At 55.0% G+C, this 8,959-nt stretch overlaps 1 long non-coding RNA gene across 2 annotated transcripts; it reads left to right on the forward strand.

Moving 5' to 3' along the window:
- The first annotated feature begins 4,447 nt into the window (after window positions 1-4,447).
- On the forward strand, window positions 4,448-7,636 carry LOC142051395 (uncharacterized). Of its 2 annotated transcripts, none has more exons than XR_012658457.1 (3): window positions 4,448-4,561; window positions 4,834-5,217; window positions 7,070-7,636. It is a non-coding gene; the product is annotated as an uncharacterized LOC142051395 (long non-coding RNA). The 2 variants fall into 2 exon arrangements; XR_012658456.1 differs by having other exon boundaries at window positions 4,834-5,174; window positions 7,070-7,634.
- Window positions 7,637-8,959: the final 1,323 nt, after the last annotated feature.

Genomic DNA, 8,959 nt, shown 5'->3' on the forward strand with positions numbered 1-8,959 from the left:
ACTGGGAGGGAACTGGGATGTACTGGGAGGGAACTGGTATGTACTGGGAGGGAACTGGGATGTACTGGGACATACTGGCAGGGAACTGGGATGTACTGGGAGGGGATTGGGACGGACTGGGAGGGAACTGGGATGTACTGGGCTGCACTGGTAGGGAACTGGGATGTACTGGGAGGAAACTGGAATGTCCCAGTTGACACCCACTTCCCTCCCAATGCCTCCCAGTATATCCCAGTTTCCTCCCAGTATATCCCAGTTTCCTCCCAGTACATCCCAGTAAATCCCAGCTCGCTCCCAGTACATCGCAGTACATTCCAGTTCCGTTCCTGTACATCCCAATACATCCCCGTTCCATGCCAGTACATCCCAGTTTCCTACCAGTTCATCCTAGTACATCCCAATTCCCTCCCGGTTCACTACCACTTCTTTCCCAGTGCCTCCCAATACATCCCAGTTCCGTCCCATTACATCCCAGTACATCCCAGTTCCCTCCCAGTACGTCCCAGTTCCCTCCCAGTACTGGGAGGGAGCTGGGATGTACTGGGAGGCACTACAATGTGCGGGGATGCCCTGGGATGTACCGTGGAGGAACTAGGATGTACAGGCTTGTACTGGGTTGTACCGGGTGGAACTGGCAGGGATTTGGGATGTTCCAGGATCTACTGGGATGTACTGGGATGTACTGGGAGGTAACTGTTGTGTACTGGAAGGGAACTGGGAGGGAACTGGGACGTACTGGTAGGGAACTGGGATGTACTGGGAGGGAACTGGGACGTACTGTGAGGACACTGGGATGTACTGGTATGTACTGGGAGGGAAGTGTTATGTACTGAGGGGAACTGGGACGTACTGGGATGTACTGGGAGGGAACTGTGAAGTACTGGGATGTACTGGGAGTGAACTGGGAGGGAACTGGTATGTAGTAGGATGTACTGGGTGGGAACTGGGATGTACCAGGTTGTACCCGGATGTACTGGGAGGGAACTGGTATGTACTGGGAGGGAACTGGTATGTACTGGGAGGGAACTGGGAGGGAACTGGTATGTACTGGGAGGGAACCGGTATGTACTGGGAGGGAACTGGGATGTACTGGGACATACTGGCAGGGAACTGGGATGTACTGGGAGGGGATTGGGACGGACTGGGAGGGAACTTGGATGTATTGGGAGGGAAGTGTTATGTACCAAGGGGGAACTGGGACGTACTGTGATGTAGTGGGAGTGAACTGTGAAGTACTGGGATGTACTGTGAGGGAACTGGGAGTGAACTGGCAGGGAACTTTGAAGTACTGGGATGTACTTAGAGGAAACTGGGAGGCAACAGGCATGTACTGGGATGTACTGGAATGGAACTGGGAGTGAACTGTGTGTGAAGTGGGAGGGAACTGGGATGTACTGTGAGGGAACTGGGATGTACTGGGATGTACTGGGAGGGACTGGGAGGGATCTGGGATGTACTGGGCTGCACTGGTAGGGAACTGGGATGTACTGGGAGGAAACTGGAATGTCCCAGTTGACACCGACTTCCCTCCCAGTTTCCTCCCAGTATATCCCAGTTTCCTCCCAGTACATCCCAGTAAATCCCAGTTCGCTCCCAGTACATGCCAATACATCGCCGTACATTCCAGTTCCGTTCCTGTACATCCCAATACATCCCCGTTCCATTCCAGTACCTCCCAGTTTCCTACCGGTTCGTCCCCGTACATCCCAATTCCTTCCCGGTTCACTACCACTTCTTTCCCAGTGCCTCCCAATACATCCCAGTTCCGTCCCATTACATCCCAGTACATCCCAGTTCCCTCCCAGTACGTCCCAGTTCCCTCCCAGTACTGGGAGGGACCTGGGATGTACTGGGAGGCACTACAATGTGCGGGGATGCCCTGGGATGTACTGTGGAGGAACTAGGATGTACAGGCTTCTACTGGGTTGTACCGGGTGGAACTGGCAGGGATTTGAAATGTCCTAGGATCTACTAGGATGTACTGAGATGTACTGGGAGGTAACTGTTGTGTACTGGGACTGAATTGGGAGGGAACTGGGATGTACTTGGAGGGAAATGGGAGAGAACTGAGATGTACTGGAGGGAACTGGGATGTACTGGGATATCCTGGAGGGAACTGGAATGGAATAAGAGGGAACTGGGACGTACTGGGAGGGAACTAGGACGCACTGGTCGGAAACAGGGACGGAACTGGGATGTACTGGGACGTACTGGGATGTACTGGGACGTACTGGGAGGGAGCTGTTGTGTACTGGGAGTGAACTGGGAGGGAACTGGTATGTAGTAGGATGTACTGGGTGGGAACTGGGATGTAGTGGGAGGGAACTGGGATGGACTGGGAGGGAACTGGGATGTAGTGGGACATACTGGGAGGGAACTGGGATGTACTGGGGTGTACTGGGAGGGAATTGTTATGTACCGAGGGGGAACTGGGATGTACTGGGAGTGAACTGTGAAGTACTGGGATGTACTTAGAGGGAAGTGGGAGGGAACTTGAATGTAGTGGGAGGGTACTGGGATTTACTTGGAGGAAAGTGGCATGTACTGGGATGTACTGGAATGGAACTGGGAGTGAACTGTGTGTGAACTGTGAGGGAACTGGGATGTTCTGTGAGGGAACTGGGATGTACTGGGACGTACTGGGACAGACTGGGAGGGATCTGGGATGTACTGGGAGGGATCTGGGATGTACTGGGAGGCACTACAATGTGCGGGGATGCCCTGGGATGTACCGTGGAGGAACTAGGATGTACAGGCTTGTACTGGGTTGTACCGGGTGGAACTGGCAGGGATTTGGGATGTACCAGGATGTACTGGGATGTACTGGGATGTACTGGGAGGTAACTGTTATGTACTGGGAAGGAACTGGGAGGGAACTGGGATGTACTGGGATGGAACTGGGATGTACTGGGAGTGAACTGGTATGTAGTAGGATGTACTGGGTGGGAACTGGGATGTACCAGGATGTACTGGGATGTACTGGGAGGGAACTGGTATGTACTGGGAGGGAACTGGGACGTACTGTGAGGACACTGGGATGTACTGTTATGTACTGGGAGGGAAGTGTTATGTACTGAGGGGAACTGGGACGTAGTGGGATGTGCTGGGAGGGAACGTGAAGTACTGGGATGTACTTAGAGGGAACTGGGATGGAACTGGGATGGAACTGGGAGGGAACTGGTATGTAGTAGGATGTACTGGGTGGGAACTGGGATGTACCAGGATGTACTGGGATGTACTGGGAGGGAACTGGTATGTACTGGGAGGGAACTGGGATGTAGTGGGATGTACTGGGAGGGAACTGGGATGTACTGTGAGGGAACTGGGATGTACTGGGACATACTGGGAGGGAACTGGGATGTACTGGGAGGGAATCGGGATGTAATGGGAGGGAACTGGGATGTATTGGGAGGGAAGTGTTATGTACCAAGGGGGAACTGGGACGTACTGGGATGTAGTGGGAGTGAACTGTGAAGTACTGGGATGTACTGTGAGGGAACTGGGATGTACTGGGAGGGAACTTTGAAGTACTGGGATGTACTTAGAGGAAACTGGGAGGCAACTGGCATGTACTGGGATGTACTGGAATGGAACTGGGAGTGAACTGTGTGTGAACTGGGAGGGAACTGGGATGTACTGTGAGGGAACTGGGATGTACTGGGACGGACTGGGAAGGAACTGGGACGGACTGGGAGGGATCTGGGATGTACTGGGCTGCACTGGTAGGGAACTGGGATGTACTGGGAGGGAACTGGGATGTACTGGGCGTCGCTGGGAGGGAGCTGGGATGTACTGGGATCCATACTGTGTGGCATGTTGGTCATTACTGGGACGCACTGGTCTATACGCGCGGGCTGATGTCTGACCCCTCTGGCCCCACCCACCTTTGCGACAGGCCCCGCCCCCTGGCGAGGGCCTGGTGGGGTGGGGCCGTGCTCGTGTGCTCCCCAGCATCCCCAGTTAGCAAGAGGTCCCACCCCCTGGTGACAGCCTGGGGGTGTTGCTGGTGCTGCCTGGCCCCACCCTCCATAGCAACAGGCCCTGCCCTTGGTGATGGCTCCAGGGGCATTGCCAGCGTCCCTTTGGACACACCCCCTTAGTGACAGGCCCCACCCCCCGGCAACGGCCCGGGGGGCGGTGCCGGCTCTCTCCCCTTAGCGACAGGCCCCACCCCGCGGCAACGGCCCGGGGGGCGGTGCCGGCTCTCTCCCCTTAGCGACAGGCCCCGCCCCCCGGCAACAGCCCGAGCCTGTGTTTGCTCCGCTCGGGGGGCTCGGTTTGGGTGTTTTCTCTCCCCCCTCCCTCCCGTGCCGGGAACTCCAGGCGGCTCTCGTACGGCTCCCGGGGCCTTCACCCCCCGGGGGGCTCGGCCCGCCCCTTTCGCGGGGCGCTGTGGGAAGGGCGGGGGCGGGGCCCGGGGGTGGAAGAGCCCCGGCTCTGGCCCTGGGCTTCTCTGGCGTCGGTGCTCCCGTGTTCCCTCGGGCGGTCGCAGCTTTGGGGCTGTCTCAGCCCCCCGGGCAGGCGTGCTCTGGCGTTTAGAGAAGCGGAGGCGTTGCCTGAGGTAAGGATTCCAGAGCTTGGCACTCTTTGGCGGCATCTGTACTAGAAAGGTCCCTTGTGGCCTGCTTTGCTTTTTTTCTCCCAGGATGCTGTTTTGGGCGCTGAGGGGGCGGTGAGACGGGTTAGTGGTATGGTGTTCTGTTTGGGGTTTGGTTTTTGCTTTGCTGTTTTTTTTCCCCTCGTGAGATCATTTTATTGTGCTGCTGCAATTCCTGTCTTTACTGAACCCGGAACCTTGGGGGTTTTCACTAGTTGTGCCGTTCACTGTTTCAGGTGTTGCCTTGGCCTCTCAACAGCCGTGGCACAACCTGCAGCGATGCTGCCTCTCCAGGCCCCCGCAGGCCCCGCTTTCTTGTCCAGCCAGGCGGGAAAGCGTGGTTGTTGCAGAAACAGCTACGCCCTGCGACTCCTCCTCAGGTTGTTGGCTCGGCCCCAACAGCGTACAGGCTGCTGAGGTCACCGCCTCCGTGCGGGACGCAGGCGGCCCGGAGAGCTTTACCCCGCGCCATTTCCGTCCCCTCTGGGCAGCAGCGGAGCTGCCGCCGCTTCAGGCGGCCGCTTTCTCGAGGGCGAGGAGCTGGGATGACAACGGGCCGCTGCAGACTCTGGTCAGGGTAAGAGGCTGTTCCCTGGGGAGCCGGCGCAGGGGGAGCGGAGGTACGCACGGGCACTTGTCGGTGCCCCTGGCCGGTAAAGGGAAGGTTAAATTGTTAGAGTGCAAATAAATACATATTATTTAGGGAGGAGTCGTGACTAAATTTAATCACACCTATTACTGAACAAACCAGGCAGTCATTATTCCTAATCTGTAGTTAAAAAAAATAAAGGCAGTCCTTTTTTATGCCATAAATAGAGTTGCGAGTCATTAATAGCTCAATCTAAATACAGCCGTTACTAAATCAACTGCAGGCATTAATGACTCCTGATCAGAAACAAAATAAGGAAATTTTCGAATCTAGAATGAAAATCGACCCGGAAAGCTAAATTGGGAGCGGGTAGTACTGAAATTGTAACAGGGCTGTTAGAAAGTTCAGAGGCAGCGACAGCTCCTGCTTCCAACCCAAGCAGTAAACGAAGCTTTAGGTTCTTAAATGAAGAGAAATAAAGGTGAGCTGTTAAACAGTGGCTGGGGTCAAGCGTAGCTATTAAGAAAATTTGCAGGTACGGGTGATTCCTGAGCAGAACTAACAATTCCAGAAGATTTAGATTTAAAAACTACAGAGCTAATGGAGTGCCACAACCGCCCGGATGTAACTGCAGCCGCTTTGGGGGAATGCCCCAGCCCCCCCAGCCACCGCTATTAATTACTGCCAAGGAGAGCGAAAGTGAAAGTAGAAGCAGTGCAGGTGAAGTGTGAGCAGTACGCTTTTTCCTAAGTCATCTCTTCGTGTCAGGAGAGGAAAGAAAATGGAAAGAAGATGTTTGCAGGGGGTCTGTGCTGGGTTACCTGCGCGTCTCTTCCGTGCGTCCTTGAGGAGACATTTAGCTCCTGTTGGGTGCTCGCAGGTGGAGACAGGGCGAGCTGGAGGCAGGATCGGTGCCGGCACTGATAAAGGGATGGGCAACGAGCGGAGAGAAGAGGGGGCAAGGGCTGAAAAAGGGTCACCGGTTCTGCAGGGAAGGCAGCGGGATGTGACTCGGCAACCGCTCTGACGAGCGCAGGGTCATTCGCTGCGATGAAGTCAGGGTCTGCGGCTGGCCCGGAGAGGCAGCAGAAATCCCAAACTCTTTGCAGGGGTACCGGCCAGATTAGGGCAACACCTGAACAGTAAAACCATTTAGGGGAAGCAGAGCTGGGCTGCACCGCGTGGCCAACCTCCCTCTTCTCCGTGAGTCCCAAAGGGGCAGCTCCAAGAATGTGCTGAGAATTCATCCCTTGCGCTAAAAATGAGACGCAAGTAGCACCCACCCGTGAATTTTATTTTCTCTCTCGCTCTGCGGCTCCTGCCTGCTTGTCTCTCCTCAGTGCTCACCTGCACCTGTGCTCGGATGGGGCAGCTGAGGGAAGGTGCTGCCATCTCCCCAGCCCCGGCGGACCGCCCCTCAGCTGTGTCCTCTGTCAGGGAGCGTCGTCATCTCTCCTGCCTCCCAGAGCGTGTCCTGTAGTGGCAGACGCGCGGGCTTTTCCCTGCACGCGCATACGGGAAGGGAAGGGAAGGGAAGGGAAGCACAGTGAGAGCTGGGCTTGTCAAAGAGTAATGGGGGTGGTGGGAAGCGTAGCTAGAACCGGAGAGCTACAGCGCAAAAGCGAAGCGGACGGGACACAAAAGTAAAATGGTGCACAGGAATGCTGAGGAGAGAACTCCCGCAGCACACAGGAAATCAGTGTCAGAATCTATTGTCTTCTGACTGCCAAATTAAAAATAATGGCACGCTTTGCAACGCTAAGCTCGCTCTAATCGTCTGAACTGTTTCTTTCCAACCCCCACCGCCCCCAGCACACCGCTCAGCCTCCTCAGCCTGAAATGCCTTGTTTTCCTTCTTTTTTTTTTTTTTTTTTTTATGACAGGGCAACTTCTGTTCCCGAGGTGGTGCCTACGGTACAGCTATCTCTTCGAAGACAGTTTGGTTTAGGTCAGAGAATGTTGAGCCTGGACTGAATCAGCCTCTGTTTCTATTTCTGGAAATCGTCGGTCCTGTGCATCAAGCCCGGAAAAAAGGAAATATGAACCAAAGGACGTGGGGCCTGCAGGGCTAGGAAATTATTTGAGAAGAGGTTCAGTGGGGAAATGACTCTTTGTCTGTGGGGCGTCCAGGCAAGCAACCCAGCTGCTAGAAAGCGGCGCTGTCCCCAGGATGGCCTCGGCGGTCCCGTTGGAGTCGGGGCAACAAGGACAAGGCAGGGTGAAGCATCTGGCCTGCCGTGTGGAACGTGACTGTACAAAGCACGTGTGATGCACTGCAAGTTTACTTGTTTAAACTGTGAGTTAAAGAAGGTGTGCGGTTGCTTTGTAAACAGCCGACGCTCTAAAGCTACACCCGTCTAACTGCTAGCTGTATTAAATCTATCGTATTGCTGTTTCTGCATTAAAAAATAAAAAAGAAAAAAACCAACACACCTATGTAAGCACTTCTAAGTACAACGGAAAACCACTGTTTAACGCGTGGCATGTGTGGGTTGTTTTTTTGGGGTGGGAGGGTGGGGTGTATGACAAAAACCTGCGAGAGACACACGCACATACGCACATGTCATGTTTAGCGCTCACCTAAACCCAAAAAAGAAAATCCACTCTTTATTTTGCAGCATTAGCATTAGCTTCCAGCGCACAGCCTGAGCGCACACCTCTGCTCTCACCGTCTGCTCCCTCTTCAACCGTGTGTGGCTGTCATCAGCTTGCACAGGCTTTGCTCGTGCAAGTTTCCGCGACAGCTTACGAGAAGGCAGGGAAACCAACCCAGCAAGACGCGTAGTGCCTTCCTCTATGGGCTCCGTCCAGCCTTTGTTAAAATGAGCAGAAAAGAAATCTGCTGCTGCCTTTACCCTGACTGACTCTTACAGAGAGCATCTGACTTGACCCGCAGCAAAGCGATGCCCCAGGCAGCAGCACGTATTGGCGCGGACCGCGGTTTCACCCACCTGTTTTACTGCGCCGGTCCTTTCCCACGGCCGATGCCGCAGATGTGGCGCGCCCCACCCCCAAACCTCTTTACGAGGGTTCCCTGGGCTCTGCAAGTCGCCTGCTGGACGTGTTGCTGATTCAGGCACGGGCAAAGTCAGCTTCTTCGCTGGCCTCGGGCCAGGGCAGCCACGTACTCGAGGGAAACTCAGAATATCTCCAGCGAGATCTCACCGGGAGGCTGGGACCTCGTCAGTAGGGGAGAAAGCCAAGCGACTGACACTGAAAGGGAGCTCTTTGCTAGGCTGTAGATCGTAAAGTTAACAAAGAAAACAAACCTGCCTTTTTAAAAATGCCCTCTTTTGAGTCTGCCACATTTGATACGGATTTTTTAAATTGCAGGGTATATCTCCTACAGGCCTCATGCAAAGGGAAGTGAGTACCTCTGGCTCTCAGGACAAGGGGGTCCCTCAGGAGCCCAGGTGCTCACGCCAGCCGGCATCTGGCACAGCACAGGGCAGGAGCTTTGGCAGTAGTACGTGAGCTGAGAATGAGAGTTAGGCAGCACTGCGCGCTTCTCCTGTGAGCCGCCGAGGCTCGCGCGCTGTACCTTCCACAAATAAAAGGCCAGAAGAGTCAGCATTTCTGCTAGTTCCAGCCTCATCCGTACCCTCGTCGGTGTAGCTGTAAGCAAGCGTCCCGTAGCGACTGGGAGCGTGGCAGCTGGGCTTCCTGCGCTGCCTTAGGTTGTGCCCTTGGAGAGACCCTTCTCCGAGCCCCGTGAGCCCCGGGGTGGGTGGGCTGCGGTGCCGTTCAACGCTGAATAGGCACGAAGGCCTGTA

Source organism: Phalacrocorax aristotelis, unplaced genomic scaffold, assembly GCF_949628215.1.
Source record: "Phalacrocorax aristotelis unplaced genomic scaffold, bGulAri2.1 scaffold_36, whole genome shotgun sequence".
NCBI lineage: Eukaryota > Metazoa > Chordata > Aves > Suliformes > Phalacrocoracidae > Phalacrocorax > Phalacrocorax aristotelis.